Source organism: Podarcis filfolensis (genome assembly GCF_964270895.1).
Source record: "Podarcis filfolensis genome assembly, chromosome: 9".
NCBI lineage: Eukaryota > Metazoa > Chordata > Lepidosauria > Squamata > Lacertidae > Podarcis > Podarcis filfolensis.
The window spans coordinates 69,514,512-69,527,894 of NC_139610.1; positions in this window are offsets into that span (position 1 = coordinate 69,514,512).

Consider the following 13,383-nt stretch of genomic DNA (forward strand, 5'->3'; position numbering starts at 1 on the left):
CCCATCTTTAATGGCTCTTATAATTATTTTGTTTTGATTTTCTGACACCGCCTTCACTTTCCCAGCTGCTGCGTGTTCTGTTTTATGGGCGCTCTGTTCAGGCTTTCCTTTGACCTTTCCTAATGCTGATATAAATCTCAGCTTGTAAAGTTCACAGGTTTGCCTGTGAAATTTGTGTTAAAGAGCAGGGGGGGGTTAACATACCCCCCTCAAGGTAAAGTGGAGTTGCCTCGCTTAGCTCTGCTGTATTCTTTTCCCTCTGCTTGGAGACTGCTGATAGTCAACCACCTTGCCATAACATGACCAAAGGGGATTTCACTGTAGAGAAGACCTGCCAGGGGCAACCTTCTGTCAGACAGAGCATACTGAGGATACTATTCCCTTTCAAAGTGATGGTTTCTTCACTCTACCTTCAGACCAATTTACAGTACCTTATCCAGAGGGGAAAATATCTAAAACAAGAGATGTCACCAGTTGAATAAACTGGTGGATTTTTTCAACATAGCTTCTATCAATCTGGGGCTGATGTGTCACACTTTTTTTAATGCTCTAACCTGCTCTGGGACAGGTAAAGGTGAAGGGCAGGTAGTAGTAGTGTAGTAGTCATAATAAACAGCAGAAAGAACAGAGCTTTTATTATGTTCTTAGGTAGACAAGGGAATGTTGCAGATATTAATATTGTGCAGTTTGAAGTGACTGGAAGCATAAGAAATTCCTCCTTTTGGAAAAAAAATAATTGTACAGGCCCATAAAAATAATATTCAAACTTTACTGGCAGAACTCTTTAAAAACAGAACATAAGCATCAAAGATACATCAAAAATAGCCATACAATGTCTTGTGTTGTCCAGCACAGGTTCAGCATCTTACAAAGTATGAAATAATCCAAACAGACCTAAAAGTAAAGGTCTTTCCCTCTCTCCACAGTCTGCATTCCAGCCTCCATTGGCCTTAGGCTGTTTACTCTCCCTTCAGGAGAGCTTCATTTACATCCTCACTCCATGGAATTTGTGAGACAAAGACTCAAAGGCAACTCCCTTCAAAATGGAGATTTGCAACCCAATACCTTCATCACACGATCAAAGGTTTACTCTCAGCACCAAGTAGGTGGGAAAAAACAATAAACAAGTAATCATTAACAAGTTACAGCTCAGAGAGAGCTTTTTTTTTTTTTTTGCTTTCCATATAGGTTCATGGGAAATCCCCATGTTAAACCTTTCCACCAATACACATTTAAAACATTAAACCATTATACTCAACAGGGAAGTCTAAGCTTCTACACCAACACCTAGGCAGAGAGCTGTGCTGGTCTGACACAGTTGACATAAATTTTAAAAATTAAAATATAGTCTAGTAGCACCTGAGTGCTCACTGGAAGGACAGATCCTGAAGCTGAGGCTCCAATACTTTGGCCACCTAATGAGAAGAGAAGACTCCCTGGAAAAGACCCTGATGTTGGGAAAGATGGAGGGCACAAGGAGAAGGGGATGACAGAGGACAAGATGGTTGGACAGTGTTCTCGAGGCTACCAGCATGAGTTTGACCAAGCTGTGGGAGGCGGTGGAGGACAGGAGTGCCTGGCATGCTCTGGTCCATGGGGTCACGAAGAGTCGGACATGACTAAATGACTAAACAACAACAAAGCACCTTAGAGACCAGCTGAGTTTGCTCTAGGTATGAGCTTTCATGTTCATGTACACTTCTTCAGATACTCTGAAACAGAAGTCACCAGACCCCCCACTATATATAAGGGTCTGGTGACTTCTGTTTCAGAGTATCTGAAGAAGTGTGGATGCACACAGAAGCTCATACCCAGAACAAACTTAGTTGGTCTCTAAGGTGCTACTAGACTATTTTTAATTTTTTAAAAATGTATTTTGACGTAGGTAGAGAGACATGGTGAGGGTTTTACAAGCACTGAGATTGGGAAGGTCATGCAAGCAACAGATGGGATTGGGGAGTGGTTAGAGAGATGATTCAGAGGCATGTCCGTAAAGTGCACGGTTGCTCCCGAGTTCCATAAGCAGCAGCAATATCCCTTCCCTCTTTGAAGAAAAGAATGTGCTGCACCTGTTTGAGGCACAGAGCTTTATATGGTACCTAAGCGAAGGTAACTGTGAGATCTCTATTTCTTTGTTTATGATAGCTGGGGGGGATGCGGCAGGAGTCTTGCCGGCTCATTAGTGATGATTATAAAACAAGAGCAATTCAGAGCAGAAGTAACAGCTGTCTGGAAATGCTAGTTAAAGAATGAGAGCAGAAATGTGGGTAGAAATATGGGCACTTTGAAAATAATTGTGGAGGCATAAAAGAGGTACAGCTTAAACATTATTTAAAACTATCCTGTAAACCACGGTGGGGGCCTGGAACTCAGGAGTTATGCTGAACAGATGGGGAAAATGTTGTTGCCGTTTTACAGGGATGATTCGTGAAATGTCCACCCGTTGGCTGGGCAATCAGGATGTTATTTAACAACAATAGAGCCTTGCTGCTGGGTCAGTCCAGCATCCTGTTCTCACAGTGGCCAACCAAACCCCACAATGAGAAGCCCAGAAATAAGACCTGAGCATAACAGCTGTGTTGCCCCACTTCTGATTGCCTGCAGCTGGCATTTGGAAGCATACTGCCTCTGACAGTGGAGGGAGAATGTGGTGATCGTGGCAAGTACCCACTGATAGCCTAATACTCCCTGCGTTGGTGTAAGATTCTTTTCATGCCATCCAAGTGGGAGTGAATTCCATACTTCACATTAGGGCTGGGCGATATATCGATAGATCATCTGAAGCTGGTTTGAAGTCCATATCGTGATATTGGTTTCATAATTTTTGACCTGGAAATAAATAGCTAATCATGGTGTGTGTGTGTGTGTGTGTGTGTGCGCACATTATGCAAAAATCACAATGTGGGAAACCAGCCAAGGCCTCTACATAGCTCCATCCTCATTTCAGACATCATGATATATCGGTACATTGCGAAGTTTAGCTGGAGATATATCGCAATGTTGAAAACCAGGTATCACCCAGCCCTTTTTGTAAGCTTCTGCGAAGATATTTAGGATGGTTTGGAGGTCATCAGCATACTGAAGCTCTATGACGGAAGTTACGGTAACCTTACTATTTGCTTTCAGCCTGCTTAGATTGAAGAGCTTTCCATCTGTTCAATATATGATTTCTACCCCAGTGGGGAGTTTACAAAAAGCTTGGCCTGTTGCTCAACATCCAAAAAACCAAAGTGCTACACCAACAAGTACAAATTAATGCCTCTGCAGCACCACAAATCCAACTCAGTGGTGTAACGTTGGAAAATTTCAATCACTTCTCCTACCTAGGCAGTTATCTTTCCACAAGGGCTGACATTGATGCCAAAATCCAGCATCGCCTGAGCTCTGCAAGTGCGGCTTTCTCTCGATTTAAGTGCAGAGTGTATGAGGAACAGGACATTCGCAGGGAAACCAAAATGCTTGATTACAAAGCTATTGTACTACCAACCTTACTGTACGCTTGTGAAACATGGACCACTTACAAACGCCATCTCCAACTTCTCGAAAGATTCCATCAACGGTGTCTCTGAAAAATCTTACACATCACTTGGGAAGACAGGCAAACTAATATCAGTGTATTGGATGAAGCAAAGATCACCAGTGTTGAAGCAATGATTCTTCAACATCAACTTCGTTGGACTGGTCATGTTGTGTGGATGCCTGATATTCGTCTTCCAAAGCAACTACTCTATTCCGAACTTAAAAATGGAAAGTGTTATGCTGGTGGTCAACAAAAAAGGTTTAAAGACTGTCTCAAGGCAAATCTAAAAAAATGTAGCACAAACACTGACAACGGGGAAACACTGGCCTGTGAGAGCTCCAGTTGGAGAACAGCCTTTACCAAAGATGTCATGGGCTTTGAAGACACTCGAACTCAGGACACAAGGGAGAAACGTGCTAAGAGGAAGGCACGCTTGGCAAATTCACAGAGTGATCAACTCCCATCGGGAAACCAATGTCCCCACTGTGGAAGGATGTGTGGATCCAGAATTGGCCTCCACAGTCACTTATGGACTCATTGTTAAAACCATGTTTATGGAAGACAATCTTACTCGGCTATGAGAGATAGCCAAAGAAGAAAAAGGAAGAAGACCCAGCCCTACTTTACAGGCTGTGTGAAGAATTACAGGCAACTCCCCATTTGCATGGGGGTCGTGTGGCGAGGCACCATGCACATTGAAGGGATGCTCATAAGCCCACCTTGTCCCCTTCCAGGGCTGCAAACAGCATGTGCATTAGCAGTCATATGTCACAAATGTGCAGAAGTGGGGAGTTGCCAGTACTTTTTTATGTGTGCCTTGAATCTTCCAGCATTCTGTTACAATTCCAAATTTTGGTATTGAGAGAGCAAGAAAAATGTATCGATGTGCACTTTCTCTAGCCCACCCCTAATTTTCTGCAGCTCTATCATGCCCCTTCTTATTCTCATTTTCTCTAAATCAAAGGGCATCTAATGTTGTAATCTTTCCTCATAGGCAACTTGCACCATTGCCCCTTGATCATTTTGGTTACCCTTTTCTAAAACTTTTCCAGCTCTGAAATGTCCATTTTTACATATACGTGGTAAGAATATACTTCCTCTTCCTGTCTAAACCTCTGGCCTCATTCCCACTGAGGCGATAAACCTTTATCTGGACCTTGATCTGACCCAGCCAGACAATTTTTACATTCCTGTATTACAAAGACAGCCAATGTGATCACCTCCAGATACTGGTGGACCACAACTCCCATAATCCCTGACCTTGTTTTGGGAAACTTTTAATGTTTGTTATTTGCATTTTTGTTGGACGCTGCCAAGAGTGGCTGGAGTAACCCAGTCAGATGGACGGGGGATAAGAAATGTTGTTGTTGTTGCCCAACTTTCAGAGGGCATCAGATTGGCTATCCCTGTTCACAATGAATGACTGATTAATCAAGATGAACTAAAAAAAGAAGAAGCCCAGAAGTTTAAATTCAAACCTGATGATAATGTGAATGCTTGGGCGGGGGAAGAATTGGTTTGAAAATAATTCTTTGGAAATGGGTTTCAGTAAGCATGAAGAGTACTTTGTATTTGCCACCTGCTGAATTATGCTAATCATATAGCATGTTTTATGAAATAAATGGATGGAAAAGTTTTTGGTTGTTTTATTGCTCAACCCCTGCCACTGAGTAGAGGGTGGGGAGCAAACACAAGGACATCTTTTATATTTTAAATGTAGTGATCTCAAGGCTTTATTAGAAAAGATAAATACTGTATGAGCGACTTACCCTCTGCAACGTGAGTGTGCTGTGTGGGTTAATGGAGACCATTTGATCCCAGTGTTTAATTACCGACAAATTTTACTGTGGAGTTTAGTTCTGAGCAACAGTTTCCTTTCTGGTAAGCACTGGTTTCCCGTGAGCAAGAATTAGTCACAAGCCAACATGTGAGGAATATGTAGGCCTCAGATGGGGACATTTTTTAAAAAAAGAAAGATAGAAGAGCTCGTGGCATTCAAAAAACCAGCTTGCGATGGCCCAAGGAACCGCACGTGGTATATTTTGTCAGTTCTCCTCATCTATCACAGAGCCCTGTGGGAAGAAGCAGGAAAACTCTGATGCCAAAAACCTCGGGCAAGTGCTGACTCTGCTCACATGTGGTGTCACGAGAGCCATTTCCAGTGCTAAGCACTCGCTGAGCATTGCCAGGAACAATTCTTGATGGGTTGTGGTTCCCACAGGGCCAACTTGAGACAGATGCACCGGCAAGGCTTTCCAAGTGCTCAACATCATGTCCTTGGTTGAGCTTGGTGTCTCATAGGCAGAATCACCAGGACATATTCAGACCCGAACCTCTCCAGTTTAAAAGGATCTTGGGTAGCAGGTGCTGGGGAAGACCCCTGCCTAAGACCTTGGAGAGTTGCTGGCATTCAGATGAAAGGCAACTGGCCAGATTCTTCCATTGCACAGTATTGTACAAGGCAGCTTTGTCCCTTTCAGAGCTTCAACATAGAGTTTCTCCAAATATTTTGGAGAATCTCCTGCAGCAAGGAAGCTCTTGAGGGTGAAGAAACTCAGGCCCAGGGTCTGAATGTTGGTGTCCCCTCATAGCTCTTGGTCCTCTCCTCTACTGCAGATATTAATATTGTGCAGCTTGAAGTGTCTGGATGTTAAGTATAGTACAGTGGTACCTCAGGTTACATATGCTTCAGGTTACATATGCTTCAGGTTACAGACTCCGCTAACCCAGAAATAGTGCTTCAGGTTAAGAACTTTGCTTCAGGATGAGAACAGAAATTGTGCTCCGGTGGCGCGGCGGCAGCAGGAGGCCCCATTAGCTAAAGTGGTGCTTCAGGTTAAGAACAGTTTCAGGTTAAGTATGGACCTCCGGAACGAATTAAGTACTTAACCCGAGGTACCACTGTAATTTAATTCACTGAAATTGCAAACACTTTTATGCATTACTATGTTTAAATTTGATTGGTTGGTAACTAAATTCTAGAGAGTTCTCTAGTAGTTCTCATGTGATTGGCTAATGTTAGTTACATGGGAGGTATCTAGTGAAGGAGAGACTTCATTTTATGTGAAGCAAGATGACTGTGTTTTAGCATCCACTGTGAACACTGCTAAGTTGAATAGAGTGTTGGGGTGCTTCTTCTCTGCTTGAAAGAGAGCAAAGCTGCAGGAGAAGGAAGTGGTATTATTTCTAAGCAGCTGCAAGGCATGGCCTAACTGAGATACAGAAGGCTGAGTGCTGAGCTCTTGAAAGAGAGGAAAGTACAGTTGTTTGGAAATTAGAAGAAGAGACTGTAAGCTCATGCTGTACAGAATAGCTACTGTGATGCAGTGTTTTGGGGGTGATGCAGCGATTAAGATTGGGGAGATTCAAATTCAAATCCTCACTTAGCCATGAAGCTCACTGGGTGGCCCACTTTCTTTCAGAAAGTGAAATAGGGTTGCTATGGAGGGATGTATTGATGTACCAAGCCTTGAGCTTCTTGGAAGAAAGAAGGCATATAATAGTCATAAAATAAAACAAATCCAGCAGTCCGGTTGATAAATGTAAATAGATTTTGTCGTTTTCAGTTTAAAAAGGTAAAGGGACCCCTGACCACTAGGTCCAGTCGTGACCGACTCTGGGGTTGCAGCGCACATCTCGCTTTATTGGCCAAGGGAACCAGCGCACAGCTTCCGGGTCATGTGGCCAGCATGACTAAGCCGCTTCTGGTGAACCAGAGGAGCGCATGGAAATGCCGTTTACCTTCCCGCTGGAGCGGTACCTATTTATCTACTTGCATTTTGACGTGCTTTCAAACTCCTAGGTTGGCAGGAGCAGGGATTGAGCAACGGGAGCTCACCCCATCATGGGGATTCGAACCACCGACCTTCTGATCGGCAAGTCTTAGGCTCTGTGGTTTAACCCACAGCGCCACCCGCATCCCCTTCCTTTTCAGTTTAGATGCTCACTAATGCCCATGATCAGCAAGCAAACAAGATCTCCCAGCCACACCCTCAGTACCATACAGTTATTCTCTTTCTTGTATTTGGAGGTACAAAACATTAAAAAGAATACAATGGCGTTTCTGGAGATGTTATATCCTGTGTTTCTTGCAGACTAATAAATCAATATGCTTTGAAATTATTATCTTAACCATCTCAATTTCCTTCATAATGAAATCTCTCCCCCCCCCCGAAAAAAGCACCCCAAGTGTGCATATTGTTAACATTAACAGTTTTTGTGCAACCAATCTGATCACCGCTAACTATATTTTAAAATCATATTATTTCAGAAAATGGATGAAATTCTGCAGACAGTGATTTATATATATATATATCACACCAGTCTTTAGGATCTGTAATGAGAACTCGCAAGTGTTGTTGAAAAGTTAAAAAAAGAGAGAGAGAGAGAGATTTTGTAAGAGATGCAAAATAGGATACCTCCTGCAGAGATCCAAGGTGTTTCAAATAATTTTGACAGACGAGTAGAGACATACTCCATATCCTTTATGATTTTGTCTGAAGGCTGGCTGGGAAAGAAAGATGGAAGGAACATCAGTATTGCATGTTAACTGGTGAAGTGTTTGAAATGAAATGAAATGAAATGAAATGAGAAAGTTTCATAATCTGGCAGGCCTTTGTTAAATTGAAGACGCTCCCAATGGACTGGGGTTGCATATTAAGGAAGAGTTAAGCTGTCTCAATTATATTCATACCCTCCAAATGTCCCAGTTTTCCAGGGACAGTCCTGGAATTATGAAAGCCATCCCGGTTTCTGATTTGATCCTGGAATGTCCCTATTTCCCTCACCAGTGCTGCTGCCACCAAGCTCAGGGAAGAGGATCAGCCAGGGCTTGTCCCGTGGCTGTTGCTGTGAGGGAGCACCCTGTGGCATCTCCATGGCTGCCACTGCTGGCCTTCTCCCTTGGGCAGCTCACGGTGGCTGTTGGAGAGCGGGCGAGATGGAGGAGAGGCTGCCACTACCAAGGCCCAGCTCTCAACTCCAGCAGCCAAGCTGGTGCCAAATGCCAAATGCATTGCTCTCTTTTCCTCAAGACCACATCAGCAAGGCCCAGGATTGCACCTCAGAGGTCACTTAGGTGCAGTTAAAACAATGGTTTGTCTCTTCCCTGCCCCCCCCCGAGGCTGACTCCATTGTCTCGCAAGACAAGTATATACACCCCTGCCAACAAATATGTGTGCAGATGTTTAGGGAGGCAGGAGAGGATATATTATTTAATGATATCCTTCCTAAATTGTGTTAGCAAGTTCTATATCTTAGCAGAGTTCCAAACATTCCCCCTTTTAAATTGAACAGCTGTTAGCTTGTTACAGGCTCATCTGAGCCTCACTATTTAAGATTTCTGATTAGATCCCTTCTTATCCCTCTTAAAAGAGTAGACACAACAATCTGATTAAAGTCAATATAAAAGTAGTTTACTCACATTGTTTCAGTTCACAGTTAGATCCCTGAAGGCAGACTTAGGTTACAAAAGTGCATATCTACATGAACGATCCCATAAGGGAGTTAGTCCCAAGTGACTGCGACTGAGCAGTCACTTCTCCTAACACATAGGAAAAACAAAATGGAGAAGAGACGAAGGAAGGAGCTGTGCTCCCTTGCCCAGGTTAGGCCTCTCACACTGCCAGATCTCTAGTCACATGCAGAGGAAGTTTGTCACAGCTCAGGAGGAAACAGGAAGTTTTCTCCTGGGTGATACAAAGCATTCCGTAGCATGTCCACTCTAGGAATGTTGTTCTATGTGTTTCACACCCCACAATATGTACAACCCCAAACTAACTGTTCATTACAGAGATCAGTGGGTTCACATATAAACCCAGAAACACTGGGCACTTCGTTCCAAGCAGAACATTGAACTAGCATCTGAACTTTTCAGCTCTCGTCCCTTCCATCTTCTTTGGAGAAGGATAAGACATTCACTCTGCTCCCCTGTGGGAGCCTATTCTTTTCTTCCAAGCAGCCTGGATGAAAAAAGCCGTAGGGTGTCTCCTCAGATACTGCCTTCCAGCTCCTTCTGTTTGGAAGGCACAATTCCTCTCCTGCTGCCCTCGGCTTCCAATTTAGCCCAAGGAGTTGGCATGCTGGGAACCGTGACCTAATTCCAATCATATGCACAAATAGTGTATTGCTATAAATACAATAATGAAGAAAGTTTTGCTGTGGTCCACTCCTCGACACTCCAACCCACTTGTCCTCCCGTCGGGCACATCACAACTTTGACTTGCCTAATATGACTCTCTGTGTGAGTATGCCTTAGCCTTGATAAAGTGTTTTAACTTTTGACAATTTGCTATGAATGCCTCTCTTTTTAAAAAACTATAAAGCGAGATTTTCTTTTTTAAAAAATGGAGGGGGGGAATGAACATTGCTAATATGAGAAGACAGTTTTTTTATTGAGATACCAGGTCCAAGAAGTTAGGTAATTGGCAGGTCATTAACCCCACCCATCTGTAGAACTTTGTCCAGAGGGTATAAGAATGCAAGAAAAGGCCTGTTGAATCAAGCCAATGGCCCATCTAGTCCAGCATTCTGTTCTCATGGTGGCCAACCAGATGCCTGTAGGACCCCTGATAGCATAACCTGTGTTCAATAACTTGTGTCCAATTCTGGGCACCACAATTTAAGAAGGATGTTGACAAGCCAGAATGTATGCAGAGGAGGGCAACCATGATGATCGAGGATCTGAAAACTAAACCTTATGAGGAACGGTTGAAGGAGCTGGATATGTTTAGCCTGGAAAAGAGGAGACGTAAAGGAGATATGATAGCCATCTTCAAATACTTCAAGGGCTGTGACATGGAAGAGGGAGCAAACTTGTGTTTTCTTGTTCTGGAGGGTGGGATTCAAACCAATGGATTCAAGGTACAAGAAAGGAGACTCCGACTCAACATCAGGAAGAACTTTCTGACAGTAAGAACTGTTTGACAGTCTCCCTCGGAAGGTGGTGGACTCTCCTTCCTTGGAGGTTTTTTAAGCCGAGGTTGGATGGATGCTTTAGCTGAGATTCCTGCATTGCAGAGAGGTGGACTAGGTGACCCTGGGGACCCCTTCCAACTCTACAATTCTATTATTCCAAGCAACTGGCCTTCAAGGGCATAATGCCTCTGGCAGTGGAGATAGAACATAGCCATCGTGGCTAGTAGCTTCATGGACTGAGCAGAGGGGGAGGACACTGGAGAGGAGGGGTGAGGTCAGGAGCTGGGCAGAGGAGCAGGAGCAGTGGAGACTGCCTCCCCATCCTGACCCTTCCAGGAAGGTAGGAAGAGGAAGACAGCATAGATTTACAACAGTGTTTGCAGGAGGTCACAGCTCAGAGGCAGATGAGGGGGAAAGTTGGGGAATAATGGGAGAGGAGGACCAGGCAGAACCAGAACAGCAGCTGGCTGACACGTTGTCGCTAGAAAGCATTCCAGACCCACCATCTCCCATAACCTGGTGAGCCTTGAAAGCAGGAGAGCAACTAGCTCAAAGACAGAGGGCACTTAGTGACACCCGTAGAGGAGATGATGATGATGACGAATGAGGAAGTGTGAGAGAGAAAGGGGAGGTGGAGATTCACTCAGGACAACTCCATTATCCAAGAGGCAGCATTCTATAGCCTCCCTCTGTAAAGTTTGAAATAAAAAAAAGGACTGTAAGAAAGTTTTCCTTGTCTTTATACTTTCCTGGGCAACCAGCCGGGAGCCACTGACAACACCCTCTCAGTAGTTGTTGATCACATAAGCATGTGGCAAAGGAAAAGATCCTACCCAGCAGTGAGATCCAGTTCCCCTCTGGTCAAGAAGGATATCACAGTGATACAGCAGCTCCAGCTCACCCTCACCCCTACTGTCATTTGTAATGGGTGGCTTGGAAATTTCCTATTTTTGATATCAATGAAACAAAACAGAGGGATGTTCTCCGAGCATGGCTGCATCTGGGCTGATGGCAAATTCCACTCTGATTCTGAGTGACATACTTCTAACAGATGTTTTAATGAATGAGATGGCCCAATGAACTGGAAGGAGTAGTTGCAAGGTTAAATCAACTGAATGTGACACACTGCACATTCAAGCACAGCAAGCCACAATCCAAGCCATGTAAAATGTCATACCGGAGTCTATTTGGAAATGAACTGAGGCAAGCAAGATAAATTCAAAGGCAAAGGGATGGAGAAGACTAATCCAAATGCACAATAAGGATACAGTACTCAAGTGTCCAAGACCAAAGTTATTCCATCCTTCTCATCTAATACCAAGCTGGGCTCTCATCAGCCGGGTAGAAGTCAGGGTGGAACAGTGGTATTCAATTTTTCCGCCCATCTCAGATTGTTATCATCATCATCATCATCACTGATTTTTCTCTCATTGGAAACAAATTGTGTCAGTGTACTGATCACTGCATTTTGGGGGGAAAGTCACTTCGGTGAAATATGAAGCATTCGATTCTTGGAATCCAACTCATTCCCACATCTGCCCCTGGAATGCCCCAAATCCTTTCCTTTTCCAGCTCTGCAAAAGAAGAAGCACTGATATGGGCAAGCGATGGGCACCAAAATTTCCACGGGGAAGAGGAATAGGAAATTGGGTTTCCCTCTTCAAGGTCAGAGCACTCTTTCTGCCCTCTAAAGGAAGATTGGCATCTTCATCCAGGGACTATAGGATTTCAGGATCCACATCTCAAAATGACAAATATTAGAAATTTGAAAAGACTCTGTTTATACCTCTTCAAATACCTTTTCTCAAACATCTTAACCTGTTTTCCCTCTTTCTTTCTTCTCTCTCTCTCTCTCTCTCTCTCTCTCTCTCTCTCTCTCTCTTTCTCTCTCTCTCTCTCTGGGCATCAAAGTAACTCAGGGATTTCACCTTTCCACTCTTATTTTCTGTACAAATACCTTGACTAACCTGTGTTTGATGTGTAAATTCCAAACCATCTTGCGAAGGCTTCTTCTTCTTCTCGTATCAAATAACAAAAAATGGCCCTTCAGATTCATGTTCAAAGATGATGTCTTGGTTGGCATGAGGAACGGAGAAAAGCATTCCTTTCCCAAGGTGCTTTCAAGTTGCGTACGTAATGGACAACCCAGATTCTTCATCTGAAAAAGTTGAAAGAAGCGGGCTGATGTGGGATGTTTTTGAACTATGACATGTTATGCTGCTTGTGGAAATGTGGATAAAAAGAGAAACAGGAGGTGTGATAAAGCCTAATTTATCTCGACAGTCATCACAGAGGAGGCCATGGGGCCTCCTGCAAACAGAGTCACCATTTTCTACTCACCACACATGAACAAAAGAAGGAAGCAAAATTGCGCAGTTGAAGCAAGATTTGAAAACATCTTTGAAAATTGGCTGGAATTAAATTGTAAACCTGATTTTGGTTTTTTTTTAAAATAATTTTTTATTAAAGGTTTTTATAACAACAACAAACATATAACAAGTACATAAACAGACAAAAACAAAAACAAAACAAAAAACATGTACCATTTCATATCTTAATTTCTTATACCTTTCTTCCCCGACTTCCTCATGCCTCCCTTTTCTGTATTCCAAATTCTTATCAATTACTCAGCAAATCTTCCCTTATTTTAATTTGAATTTAATCTAATCTTCCTTATTCTCCTTGTCTTAACCCTTGCTAATAGTAACCATTTACTTTCCAGTCCAACATCATTCTAACTTTCGTTAATTTTATAATATTTCTTTAAATAGTCCTTGAACTTTTTCCATTCTTCTTGCGCTGCTTCTCTTCCCTGGTTTCGGATTCTGCTCGTCATTTCTGCCAGGCCCATGTAGTCTATCACCTTCATCTGCCATTCTTCCAGTGTGGGTAATTCTTGTGTCTTCCAGTACTTCGCGATGAGTATTCTAGCTGCTGTTGTAGCGTAC